The 15,222-nt window shown below is 33.8% G+C and overlaps 1 long non-coding RNA gene across 1 annotated transcript; it reads right to left on the reverse strand.

Moving 5' to 3' along the window:
* Positions 1-1,369: 1,369 nt before the first annotated feature.
* On the reverse strand, positions 1,370-7,667 carry LOC143663546 (uncharacterized). Its single transcript, XR_013166024.1, has 5 exons — positions 7,572-7,667; positions 6,652-6,692; positions 3,648-3,768; positions 2,789-2,831; positions 1,370-1,431 (listed from the first exon to the last, which is right to left on the reverse strand). It is a non-coding gene; the product is annotated as an uncharacterized LOC143663546 (long non-coding RNA).
* Between the last annotated feature and the right edge of the window lie 7,555 nt (positions 7,668-15,222).

Consider the following 15,222-nt stretch of genomic DNA (forward strand, 5'->3'; position numbering starts at 1 on the left):
ATGGATATATGCACATCAATTTTCGTGGTGGCACCATTCACAATTGTCAAAAGATGGCAGCGTCCCAAGTGTCCATCAACAGATGAATGGTTTAAAAATAGTGGCATATATGTATGTACAGTAGGATATTATTCAGCTGTGAAAAGGAACAAAGTTCTGATACATGTGACAGCATGGGCAAACCCTGAATAAAACTAGCTAGACACAAAAGGACAAATATTGTAAGATCTGACTGATATGAAGTAATTAGAATAAGCAAATGCTAGAGTCACAAACTAAAATACAGATTAACAGGGTCTGGGGTGTGGATAGGGAATGGGGAGTTAATTCTAAAATGGCACAGAGTTTCGGTATGGGGTAATGGAAAAGTTTTGGCAATGTATAGTAATGCTGGTAATGAAACACTGTAAATGTAATTAATGCCACTGAATTATATATCTGAATTTGGGTAAAGGGCTTTTAGGTGACATACATGGAGCTAGAACAAACATTAAAAAAAAATCATAGGATGGTACAACACGAACAGTGCGCCTTAATGTAAACTATGGGCTATCGTTAATGATGTATTATAATAAAATTCTTTCATTAATTTTGACCAAGGTACTTCACTAATGCAAAATGTTAAGCATAAGGGTAGGTATCTAGGAGCTCTGTATTTTCTGCATGATCATCCCCTAAATCTACCACTTTCTCAAAATAAATACCATCAACTCATTTATAATATGTTGCATTGCTTTGTTTTTATAAAGATACCTTCTAAAAGAAACGTAACAAGTGCTTCAATCCTGACATTTTAAATGAGGGGTGGGAGAACAGCAGCTGTCAATCAAAGGAGTGAGATGAGTCAGTTACCGCTTAGTGTGGGTCTTCATACTTTCTTTTAGTATCTGTTTCTTTCTCCATATTATTGGCATAATGGACTTTGAGGGGAACATCTACAGAAGAGGTTTACAGTTTTTATTAATCTTCACCACAACCTGACATGTAAGTTCTCTGGTAGCACATTTCTCCAATGGTCTAAGTTTGCCAGGACTTTTGATAAAATACCACACTGATTTGATTAAATAAAAATTCAGTTTGGAGGATAGACATCCAACATCAAGGTACTAGCAGAACATGACTTCCCCAAATTCTATAGTGTTCTGGTGGTATCTTGCTGTCAATTAATCTCTGAGACATGGCTATCTGTCACTGTTGTCTCCTCCTGTCTCTTGTGTTCCTATGCCCACTGGATTAAGACCCACCTTGATTCCATTTGACCTCAACTAATAGGATCCTTGAAGATCCACAGGACTGAAGGTTAAAACTGGAAGATCCTATTCGTAAATGATTTCACAGCTATAGCATAGTTGGTTAGGACATGAGCATACCTGTTTCTGGGGGACGTGAGTTAATCTACCACATCCTCATTTTGCTGGAATATTGAAGATGCTGGTAGAGACACAGAAACCCACAATGAGTGACTTAAGTTCTGAAGTCTCTGCTGTTTCTGATCTCCATTCACCACATACTTTACTTTCACATCAATATGCAATTGACATTTCATGGAAAGCTTTCTAGAAATACCCCTTTCTTATTCACCCAGCCTGAAAGTAAAAGCAAAATAGAAAATACCATGGTCATTTACTATTTCAATTGCCTGCCTTTAATTTTTAAATTTAATATCCTATATATGCATTTAGTGTTAGACAACTCCATTTCTCTGTCTATATGTTTGTGTGTGTGCACATACAATCAACAGAGCCCTTGGGTACAAAACTTGTTCTTTTGAAACAGGCATATCTTGGTATACTCCTGGTTCTACCTGAGTTCTTTAATAGCTTCAGTTTCCCTGAAAACATTATTATAATAGCACCATCTCACCAGAACGCTCTATTAAATAAAGTAGTGCATGTAAATAGAGGTTTTATAACTCTTTCTAGTGTAAGTATTGTATAATGGCAATGCACACAGCTACTAGATATTATTGATAGCAGTGTGATTGTTGATTAACTTCCAACATGATGATAAATATCCCCATGATTGTGCATTTTATTAAAGCTACAGGAGGAAGTTAAATTTTAAAAACAGCATTGTGTTTATATTATGACTTCATTATTTCAAAGCTATTATTTAAAAATTATAGAATCTGTAGTTTGTAGTAATAAAATGTCAGGAAGCTGAAAAAAAAAAGATTTTGCCCTTGCCTTTCAACAATTTATAATTTAGTAATGAATGTATTGTGTACAAAATAATACTAGAAATCAAAGCTAGTACATGGGATAATAATAATAAAAAAAAAACTACTTAGCCAAAGACACTAAGTAAAAGAGAAATTAGTTGAGGGAGGACACTTCTTGAAGAAGTGAGTCTCAATACTGTTCTCAACAGAGATTTATGCTCACTCTAAATTTCTATTTATGCAAGGAGAAATACTTGTGAAAAATGACATAAACCATACTTGGTGAACATTGTAGTTTTTGTGTCCCTAATTATTGGTCCTAGGATTACAAACCTTGAGGTATCTACATTAGCTTGTGTGGGTATTAAATGAAAAGCAATGTCATTACTTTTGCTCCATGAATTGAAAGTTCACAGAGGTCACTGCTGAGCAGCAGTTTGCTGTCCTTAAGGAAACTTAAAAGTAAGTGACCTGAATCCACCTTCTTGAGCCTCTCACTTAAACTCATTCAGAGGAAGAACCAATGAGATTATTTGAAGTTCATTATCTTCCAATGGCTCTAACATAGAATATATAGTATGCATCAAAATAGATCCAATTTAGTAGTATCTACCATTTATATTTTACCTGGGTGCAGGTCTTGAACATGAGGGCTAACTTCCTGAGTGGACTTGAGGTCACACAACCAGTTGATTACCAAGAGTGAGAAAATGAAGAAAACAAGATTTCTGGACTTATAGAGGTTAAAGGTTTGCTGCACAGCCTTAAATGCAATGTATTCTATGGTTAGTTAAGACTGAATGATCATTGGCTTATAAACAGTTGCATGATATAAAAAATAAATTTGCAAAAAGCAGAGTGTTTCATGATATTATATTAGTTGTCAGTTTCAAATAATGGAAAATAAACGAAGATGCTTAGAGTTCTCCATTAATATCTGAAATACCAAACTAAAAGATATCATAAATATGTGACATATTTATGGAAAAATTATTTGGGGTTCAGATTATACCATTTCACATATTTCCAGTTGGAAGGAAACTTGAACATTATAAAGCCAAATTTCTGTTGTTACAAATATAAAATAGTGTAACATAGTGGGGATTGTAGGGTCTCCTTATCTGATTCAAGGGAGCCTTGATAAGGTAATGAAGATTACACGCTGGAAATGTTGGATAATTGGTCAACTGTAAACAAAGATATAATTTTAAAGTTGCAAAAATGAACCAGTAAGTTTACATTAAAATATCTCTCCATTTTTTCTCTTTTGTTATGATCATTGTACTTGTAATCCATACAAGAGAGATAATAGGCTGTATCCCTACCAATTAACAAGTTTTATCCTTTTATTTTCTAATTATCTAACTGTTATCTTGACTTATTTGTTCTACATTTTTTCAGCAACTGTTTTCAAAAGATTAAGTGTACATATTTCTTCTAACATTTTTCAATTTCTCTCTTCTAATAGATCCTCTTTATCGCTTACCTGTCTGAGATACTGTTGACAGATTCTCACTCTTATTAAACTACCAATGTTCCTTATGCCTCAGGTGGCAACCGCAGCAATGGTCTGCTCCATAAAATAGAAACTGGGATCAAAACTTTTTCTGAAATGCAACACAGAGAGAAAAGTTTGTTTTCATTTGCAGTGCTCAAAAGCATCTGGCATCTCCCCGTAGACTTACAACAGGAAAGTGATTTGGATCTTCCACCAATATATTCCCCAGAGCTCCCTATAAGAACAGTAAAGAGCTTTGAGGGTGTGAGATCACTTCCTATATCTCCTTAGCTTCCCAACTTTTTCCACTAGATTCATCATTCATATCTGTGAAGGAGGGAAGAGTCTCATTTTCCATGCTTTTACTCTACTACAGTGCCATCAAGGGAGTAATTTGTGGTCATAAGGGCTCCAGAGTGCCTTTAAATTTTCTAGCAAGTTCAGTCAGCACACCCAATGGAAAGCATGCCATATTCTGCTACCCCAGAGGTTAGTCAGTTGGCATTGTGCCATTTGCTTAACATGTCGGGCCTGAGGTAGTATAGAGTAATTTATTTTTTATCATTTGTTATTCTTAGGTAATGTACTTTTACCATTTTGTCTTCACTTAAAAGTCTTTATTATGTTCAAATGTTGGATTCTGTACATTTGAACTTCATGAATATGGGCTTGAAAGCAGGTTATTTATATTTTCAAAATGCCTTTTTTTAATTGTGAGCAATATTTTGACATAATTTATATTTTCAATTATACATAAGGGCATAAGGTATGAGTGTGAAACACTCATAAAGGACTGAAATTTTAGACTAAATTTCCATTTACTCTAGACACCAATTTCTAGACTTGTGTCTTAATGAGTGTTTTATGATCATTGGCATTTCATCACCACAAAACACTCTAGAGGTTTATTGCCTATATTAGCCAATTCTTCCATAAGATGACTCTGTAAGTGTAGCAAATGAAGGGTTGCACAAGGATGAAGTTATAACTATACAATATCAGCACAAAGGATAAAATTGATATGACCAACAAAGTCTATGTAACAGGGAGAATTACAATGACCATAAAGAGATAGAACTTACACATTATTTAGTATAGTAAATGTAAAGGAATGACCTGGTTTTTATTCCAAAGGATCCACACTCAGGGAAATACTTTAATAATATAAACGTCATTTTTTATAATTTATTGATATCACAAATTTCAAACAAATGCTTTCATTAGTGATTAATTTGAAATTATAATAATGTTTCATATGTACAGTCTAGTTAAAATAAACTAAGATGTGTTTACCCCAATTTTTCTTTAGGAAGCTTACATGCTTAGTGGCACTGATTTATTTCAGTACACTGTCATTTCAGGCCAGAGGTTTGTCTTTATAAAATTTTTATACATGGGGTCATAGATAGTCACACTCTCCAATGTCCTACTATGAGCTCATGTATTTTTCTCTGTTGACATTCTTTCTTAGTTATAACAGCTCTCTATTTCTCTCATTCACTCTCACTGTCTCTCACACATGTTCATACACACACACACACACACACACACACACACAAGCATGCACAGTGTTTATTACTATCACTTTTCTTTGTCACTTGTATCTGAATTGAATATTGTACCCTTTACCTGACATTACAAATGTCCATTTTTGAAAAGTAATAGTAGAAAAAACTTGATGCTGGTTATTGAATCTTAATTTGATTTCTTTAACAACTTTATGTAAAAACTGCCTTAAAGTTATTGATAGACCGAAGTGTATGTGGCCATTGCTGTGACTACGCATGGTGAAATTGAGGTGATTAGCAGAATGAAATAAGATTGAAGGAGTGTGAAATCACACATGAAAATATATTATTATATTTAAAAAGAGGAAAAGCAGAATCCACTTTTTATTTTCCTAAAGCAAGTGTGAAAACAAACTGCTTGTCATTATATTCATCATCAAAATAGCCACTGTATAAGAAACTCATTAAACTTCCTTGTTTGCTACTACAAATTACATCATATTTTTTCATTTTTCAGATAGGTTTCAAAAGTCTCTTTTTCTTTTGTCCTGAAGCCCAACCTAGAACAAGATCGAAAAATTCTCATTGAAGCATTTATTTTGTGTTTAGTTCATCTTTGGAGAGGTATACCTGCAATTTCAAACATAGCTTTTTTTTGGGGGGGTGCATGGTCTGGGAATTGAACTTGGGTCTCCTGTATGGAATGCAAGTTATCCATGCACCCTAAACATAACATTTTGATGGTTGATATTGATCTTTATTGGCATTTTACAGCAAGTAATTTGAGCAAAGTAAATAAAAGTGAGAATTTGTTAAAGAGAAGACAGAAATCTTTAACAGAGTGTCTCAAAGTACGGCCAGAAAGTTTGAAAGGGAACGCATTCACATGAATTGGGAACTTTTTTTTTTTCTCACTTTTGTCACTTCTTCTCTTTGGTCCTATGCTTCATTTTCTTTTCCTGCAAACCAGGTTCCTCTGCTTTTTCACACAATGGAACTGGCTAGTTTTTTCTCTCTAACTCTTCTCCCTGAGAAGAGTTTCATTCCAAGTGTCTAGGCTTCAGGTGCTGATTATTCCAACTTGGATTTGGTAACCATCCATAGTTCAGGCGATTGAACTTGAGGCATTAAACAGGATTACTTTGTTCAAAATGTCTGTGGGGGACTAAATAATGAATAAGGTCACAGAAAGAAGGGTCATTATGAGTGCTGCAGCCAATTCAAAAGTTATCACTGCACATGTGTTTCGCTCTACTTTATAGTCACATTTATAGTTCCAATGTCCCCTTAAGTCAGAATATTGAGTGATCAGTGGCAGTAGTGAGCTGTCAGGATTGCTTAACTTCATATAAAGAAGTCCATAATAAACACAAGATAGCTCAGTGTTTACAAGTTACTTTGAAATTTGTTGATATCCATAAATTACAAAAATTATTGCAAGTTGTTTATACTGAGGCGATAGCCCAGCTAACATCATTACTTACGTAGTTGTTCATGGAGAAGTTTGAGAAGGAAAGGCCAGTTTCTTAAGGGCATCCATAGACAGGAGATTATTACATAAATTTAGAAAAAAAGTGAAGTTATTTAAGAAATAAAAGAGGGTAAAATGTCAAATGTTGAAAAAGTCAAAAAAGATAAAACAGGGATGTTACCATCATTTTTAGCAACATATTCCACTTATCTTGATAGAAATTTGAGATTTTAATAAGAGTGATTTGAGACCTTAACCAAAAAAACTAGTTCAGAGGTAGCTGAGGAGTGTTTCTATGATCTGTAATGAGTAGAAAGTGAGAACTATCTGGAGGAAACACAATATGTGGGAGGAAAAAAAAACAGGATTTTGAAGGCAGAAAAGGGGAATACAAATTCGAAACATGGTGGGATTTATTAGTCCCATAATTTTTGCCAAAACACTGATAAAAGTTCCATCTTTTTATCTGCAGGGAAAGATGCTGGTAATGTCTGAGGTCTTAAAATTACTGATATCGTCAGCAATTGAAATCATTAATTGGGCTTCTGATCATTGTGAAGTTGAAATTGGAATAAAGACGTTGTGTGACTAGGTATAAATGAGAATTCAAAGAATCAGGACTTGATGGATGAAATCTATATGCACATTAATTTCCCTCAAATTAGTCTCAATTACCAGGTAAAAATATAGACATTCTTTCATTTTTAGCTTAAATAAAGCCATTGAACAGGCATGAAAGTGTAAGTGGGGGCCAATTAATGCCTGGAACAACTGATGGATAAATAAGTTCATTTGGAATTAGGATATAAATGCAATGAAGGCCAAGAACAAGCCAAAAGAGAAACAAATGTCATGAACAAAAGCTCAAAAATGGAAACAAGGAGCATATAGGAATATTCTATAAATCAGATTGACAAATGTGTGGACACTTACATAGAGGATATCAAAGGCAAATTATAGAATATTATAGAAGCTGTAGACCAAATCCTTGATTTAACTGGAAACGGAACTAAGGGACCAGAATTTACCCTTTTAAGGTCACACAATAAATTAGAATCTAGAATATTAGAGCCCATGTTTTTTTTTTTTTTGCTTTTCTGATCCATGATTTTTACATATATGACCATATGCTTGCATGTATATACATAAGTACCCTTGTATGTCTTAGTGACAAAAACTTGCTTGGGACTTGACATTTTCAGAAAAAGAGAATTTTTTTTACAACCGTTATGGTATCATTGTTTTCTATAGTAAATCTTTAAAGAATTCATTGTTTTAAAACACTAAACAAAATGAGCCTATATTCATAGGATTCTTCCTTTTTTTTTTTTTTTTCCTTCTTTTTCTTCAGCAAATAAAATGTTCAGTAAAGAAACTGAGTTCTGGGGTTCTGAGGTTAGTGTCAATGCCCAAACTAGACACTTTGTTTAATTCCTTTGCTAAAATTATACCTTCCTATGTAGGAGCTAGAAAAGACCTGCAATGAAAGATTAATTATGATTTTGTGGAATGTAAAGGTATGCAGTGTGCAGGATTGAGGAGTCAATGTGGAGATGGTATGTGCAGAACTATCATCATAGGACTTACATAATTACATTTCCACTTGCTTATCCAATACATAGCTTTCAATATCTCTATATATGAATTAGTATTAACTTTGCAATGATTCTAAAATTGACCAACTTTTCTAACCATATGACAAGACTAACTCTACCTACTTTCATTAGAGGCAGCAAGATTTTCTTAAATGCAGCCAACAGCTTCTCTGTGATTTCTCCTTCTAACACAGAATTGCTGCACAGCTTGTCAGTGCGTCTCTTCTTTCAGGGCCACTACCTATAAAGGCACACACACTCCTGGGAAAGATCCCAGAGTACACCTAGAAACATTTTCCAAATAGATTGTTACCCTGTCTATTTCTTCCTTTCTCTTCCCATCTTCTACTCCATTTTTCCTTCCTTCCTTCTTTTCCTTCCTTCCTCCCTCCTTCCCTCCTTCCCTCCTTCCCTCCTTTCCTTCTTTTCTTCCTTCCTCTCTCTCTCTCTCTCTCTCTCTCTCTCTCTCTCTCTCTCTCTCTCTCTCTCTCTCTCTCTCTCTCTCTCTCTCTCTCTCTCTCTCTCATTCTTTATACTTACATAGCAAACTTAGTCTTCTAGGAATGTAGTTTGGTAAGAAAGATAAACCACTCTGTCTTGTAAAAGGACTTTCTTAGAGATCCAAGAGAAAACATGAAATATCATGACCATAAGGGGGCAACCAAAACACAAAGGGAAACTGCCTCACAGGGAAACACTGGTTTGCCTGAAAGCCAGCAGCAAATGCTGATTTTATATCATTTGAAATCAGATAATTGCAATATTATTGATTTCAGGTTTGCTTACTTCTTCTGGCTCCTCAACTTATCAGTTTTCTAAGAAAGAAGCAAAATAAAATGGTTTGGGCAGGACTGCAATAAGGAATGGAGAGAGGCTCTAAACCACTGAAAGACTGTCCTTCTGAAAGACTAAATTAATCAGAAGGCAAGTAACTCAGTGATTCTAACTGCTTGCATTTTATACATTTATATTAACTTATGACACTCACTTGTTCAAGCTTTCTTTTTAAAAGATGAGAAGCAGATCATTTTATTTGACCTGTATCCTCCCAGTAAATGCTGGGCCAGTAAGTGATTGATTTAATTGCAGCAGTTCATTTAAAATCGCCCCCAAATGCAGAAAGCATTATAGATTGATAATAAATAAAGCATTATTATTCATTAGAAACAATTGTATCTCATTTTCTCCATTTGGCATGCTTAAATGTTCCCTATTGTTTTCCTCTATGTACTTTAAAATCTGAAATATGACGAGTTCCTTTGTATGTTCAAGTACCGCACGGCAGACAGCTCTTCTAAACAAGGGCTTGTGCACTTCAGTAGCTTGGCAGGAGACTGTTTTCAATAAATACTATTCCTGAATAGTCTAGCTCATTAATGATTTTTTATAGCATTCTGAAAGTGCGCCAGATCCCTCATGGAACTCAAATACATTTTGAGAATGAAAAGCACAATACATGGGAATGCTGAAGCCTTATTAAAGGCAAGCTTTTAAAAAAATTTTATCCCTCCCACTGAGACACTTAAGAATATAGAACTATAATGCCTCCTGTTTCGTGCATCAACACATGGTGCAATGTAAAATACAGAGTTATTGAAAACAGGTGAAAGACAGTTGCTAGGTCCCTAAAAGTGCTCTAAAAAGGTAAAAATAAAGTGGGATTGTAGTTTCTGAACTTAACCTTTTGTTCATATATGAAACAAAGAAGGGATTCTTGTAAAATAGTTTTTATTCCTCCTGGAGAAAACAACATTATTGGGTAATAGGTTATTCTTCAGCCAGCATTGACACAATTATTAAATTTGCAATGTAGGAAATCAACAGAATTCATTACTTCCCATTTAATATGAAGTTCATGAATCTCTGTGGAGAAAAATAGGAAACTATATATGTCTCATGCTACACCATGGCTGCTCTCTGTTCTATTTTTTATCTTGTAAGCACTTTTGGTGCAATAATTGTGTCCATTAAAGTGTGTATCTTTCCAGGAATGCTACATATGAGTTTGCTGTAAATATTAAGCAACAATAACCAGAAGAGTTGGAGCACAAAATTTCAATTCAGTTTTAAAGACAGAAATCTCAAACACACACATTTACAAACAATAGTTTTATTAGTGTAACATTTATGTCAATGAAAAGATTTAAATTATAATACATTTTGTGAATAGAATTATCATGCTTCTTTGTTCTTTCGAAATGGTGTATTCTTTCTATGTTATATCTAAAATTATTCTCAAAATATAAACTTATCATATTCAGTTTCAAAATCACAGTCATCTTATTAAATAAAAATGATTCTAAATGGGGAGAGTGTTACATCTATTTATAGTTTCAGTTGTGCTTGATGATGTTTGTTCTACATAAAGAAAATTCTTGGAAGTGTGCATTCTATCACTGAACCACCTGTGAACCCCCCAAAAAATCTTTTAAGAATATGCCATATAAATCTCACCTGATCATTTTAGCCTTCAGAATAAAGACAAGCAAATACAAAAGTGACAATGGAAACTCATAGTCTAAACATCATGATCAAGTTAGTATGGTTTAAATGATATTTTAGGATGTTGTATAAATGAAAATCTGCAGATTTGAGTGTTAACTGTACCAGATACATTTTGATCACAAAGGCTAAAACTTCAGCAAAGTGAATCACTGGATATATATGCAAGTCGTTGGTACATTTCCTTAAGAGTTTAATAATTGAGGTGAATAATTGAATACAAGGAAGATATAAAGAAGATGCTGATGATGGAATTATGATCATTAGGAGGAGGTATTATAAAATGTGTTACTAAATTCTTTACAATTGCAAAGATATTACTTAGATACTTTTCTACTGATAGGTAGGAAAAGCTTAAAGGAGGTGCTGACTTTTATGCTGGTTCTTAAATCAAAGAACGCATTTTAATAAGCAAGAGACCCTAGGTATTCCAAATGGTCTGAACATATTTAGAAATGAATAGAGGAATATGAAGGAAAATAGCAATGCAATTTGGATGGAATAGCCTCTTAAACCTATTGATTTAATGATATACAAATCCAATTCATTATAATTGATTGAGGCTAGCTTTCAATTTTTTTTTTAGCATTGAATTTTGATGGAGACTTGACCTAAAATGTAAAAATTACCCATTGTTGTTTACTTTTAACTATTTCTCACATTTTGAATAAAGGAACTTCTATTTTCTTTATCATACCAAGTGAAATTGTATACAGTAGAGTCTAGATCAATTTGGTTTGGATTTATCTAAACTAAGTCAAGAGTTTTTGTAAAGGATTATTTAAAATTTGTGATTAAAACAACAGTTACAACATTAATGGGCATTTTATATGGATGCATAAGAATCGATACTTACTCCATTCAATTTGGTAAGCATTCACTTGATGTTAACAGAACATTTTAATATTGTAACTTCTAATATCTCACACCTGTACTATTTTGTAAACATCTACCATAATATCCCAGCTACTAAAACAAGTACCAAACAATGGATTAATTTAAACAACAGGAATTTATTGGCTCATGGTTTTGAGACTGGGAGAAGGGCAAAGTAGAGGGGTCAGCAGGACAATGTTTTCTCCCCAAAGCCTAGTATCCTGGGGCTGGCTGCTGCAAGTCCTTGGTCCTTGACTTTTCTGTGACATGGCAATTCACGTAACAATGTCTTCTTTCTTCTCTAGGCTCCATTGAATTCTGGCTTCTTCTTGTGGCTTTCTTTCTCTATGTATGAATTTCATTCTGCTCATAAAGGCTTCCAGTAATCCAGATTAAAATCTAACTTCATTTGTTTGGGCCACACCTTAAGTGAAGTAACATTTTCAAGAGATCTTATTATACCCAAAAGAATGTGACCAAGACCATGTCCATTCTGGGATGCACAATTTAATCCACCACACTAGCTTTAAAAGCATGTTACTAACAGGAGGCTCTGTCAACAGAGACCGAGTGTATCTTGTTCACTACTACATGGCCAGAGCTATCACTTCGCCTTCTATGTAGGGAAGTCTTAGTCCTTATACTGAATTAATAAAGGATTTGATGAATATTAATTTAATGAATGCCATTCATCTACATTTTGGAGATAAATATTCTCTAAACCTATAGACCCGAAATGCTTTTGATGATGAATCCTTTAAAATAATGTAAAAAAGTATCATTATGAAATATCTTTTGACTAGATGTCATTTTTTCATAAATTTAAATAATTGCATAGGATATATAATCTTTGTTGATATATATTCATTATTAAAAGTGTTGATGTTTAAAAAATAATAAATTACTTTTTAAATATACATCTAATAGAATATAAATACCAGAGTGATGTAGAAACCATGATCATATATTTAAAAAGTTCAAACTTCAGTTTTCTTTTAGTCAGTAATACTGTATCACTTCTTTTCTCCTTTAAAAAAATCATTTATTCTTTGAAAACTATTTATTGGGCATCTGATATGCATCAGTCATTGTTCTAGGTACTTAGCCTACCTTACTGACCAAATGTGATAGAAATCCTTTCCTTCATAGTCCGCTTTCTATATTGCTTAATACATTGTCTTCTGGATATGCTATATAAGAGATCCAGGCAAACACGCTTTTGTTTATCCTTAGGTAACATTGTTTCTGTGAGCCTGAATACTTACAGTTTTTTTTTTTCTTTTCTTTATTAGAGAAATTGTGGGTTTCCGGAACAATCGGGAATAAAATTGTGGATTCCTGTATACCAACCTATGATTAACACCTTGCACTGGTGTGGAATATTTGCTACAATTTATTAAAAATTATTACAATTTATTTGTTGTAATTGAGCACAAATTCTTATACTATTAAGTATAGTCCATGGTTTAACTTAGAGTTCCTTGTTTATATAGAGCAATTCCATCAACTTTTTAATTTTATTTTATTCTGTTACCATATACTCAACCTAGCATTTTCCTTTTTGGCCACATTCTGATGTGTATTTCTGTGCTTTTAATTATACTGTTGTGCTATTATCACTACCATCCTTCACCAAAACAATTCCATCATTCCAAATAGGAACCCTGTATATTTTTAGCATTTATTTCCCATTCCCTATCCCCACCCCATCCCCTAGTAACCTATTTGTTTTAGTTTGCTAAAGTTCATGAAATGCAATATACCAGAAATGGGTTATTGGCTACAATGGGGATTTATTAATTTCAAAGCATACAGTTCTCAGGCCAAAACATGTCCAAATCAATGTACACCAGAAAGGCTGCTGGTGATCTTTAAGGCTGGTATGTCCTGCTGTTCTTTCCTTCTGTCCTAGACTTCATTGCTCTCAGCTTCTGTCTGCTCCAACTGTCTGTGGTTTTCTTCCTGAGCCTCTGCGTATTTCTCTCTTTTAGCTTCTCTGGGCTTTTTCTGTCTTTTGCTCTTTTATAAAGGACTCCAGTGAGAGGATTAAGACCCCCCATGAATGAGGTGGTTCACATTTCAACTTAAGACCTACTCACCTATTGTGGAATTACAATAGGCCCACACCCATATGAATGGAGTAAATTTAAGTACGTGAGCTCTTCCTGTGTGCATAACAGCTTGAAACCATCACACTTTTTTCTAGAGTCTGATTTTACAAATTAGTTTATTCTAGTTATTTCATATCTGTGATAAAATACATAAAATACACATTTTTCCTTTTGTGTCTGGCTTATTTCACTTAACAGGACATCTTCAAGGTCATTCATGTCCATGTATCCGAATCTCATTTTTATGGCTGAATAATGTTCCATCATATATATATATTATAGATATATAATACACACCACATTTTGTTTATCCATTCATTGGTTGATAGGCATTAAGATAAACTCACATGTAAGTTTTTTTGACTTTTTGTTTGTTTGTTTGTTTGTTTACATAGGCAGGCACCGATAATCAAACTTGGGTCTCTGGCATGGCAGGCGAGAATTCTTCCACTAAGCCACCATTGCACCACCCTCAAATATCAGCATTTTAATCCAACTGATTTATGATTTAGAGGTATATTTCAATTTCAGAATTTAGTAAATGCTATATCTTTGACTATTCTCATTCTATTCTATTTTCTTTATTCTTCATTTTTCTTTTTCTTCAAGATGAGTTTAGTATCCACATAATTAAAGAGAGTTGTTCTGGACACATAGGAGACTAGTTCTCTCAGGGTGAAGCTTTTCTTTCTCATTAGGATCTTAAGGCTAGAATTCCTTATCAGGTCATTTGTTGATTTATATATCTCCCATCATTTGGAGGGTACCAACTGAATATTTCAAGCACACTTGTAACTTTGCAACCTTTTTTTAGTTTTCATGTGCATTTTAAGGTCAACTTGGATTCAGTCCATTTAGACACTCCTTATATATGACCATAGATCCTCCCTACATCATTTGAACACTCGTAGTCTCTTCTACTCCAGCTAGTATTTTGATGACCCATTCTGCATGAGCTCTGACATTACTTCATAATGGACTTAACCAAGTGTGCCTCACTTACCTCATGCCTATTCCCGGTGCAATCAAGATGTTTTAACCTGTAGGATTCTATGGCCAATAAATGACGATATTTGTATAGGCACAATGGACAGTGAGTGCATTAAGATGTAGTTCCATTTGAATAATTAAATGAAAAATAAATTCCACAGTATTAAACTATCATCTCTAACCCAATCTGTAGTTCTAAAACAGTTCCTAAATGCAGAATTAATTGATTAAAGAATAGACTTTTTCATCTTGGTGAAGGGCTCTGAAACACCAAGAAATTTATACGTCAAAATCATTATCCCATCCTTTCCTTAAGGACCTGTGGATTTTTACTGGGGAAATTATGTCCTGGTAAAATTGACATAATTGGCTTTTTTTCAATTACTTTATTTTTATTATTTTAAAAACAATCTCTTAATTATACAAAAGTCAGGGAATTTCATTAGAAAGTTAGAATTGAAATATTGAGCAGTTATTTTAGCTTGGTACCACAGGCTGGGTAGCTAGCTC

This window comes from Tamandua tetradactyla, chromosome 19 (genome assembly GCF_023851605.1).
Source record: "Tamandua tetradactyla isolate mTamTet1 chromosome 19, mTamTet1.pri, whole genome shotgun sequence".
Classification (NCBI taxonomy): domain Eukaryota; kingdom Metazoa; phylum Chordata; class Mammalia; order Pilosa; family Myrmecophagidae; genus Tamandua; species Tamandua tetradactyla.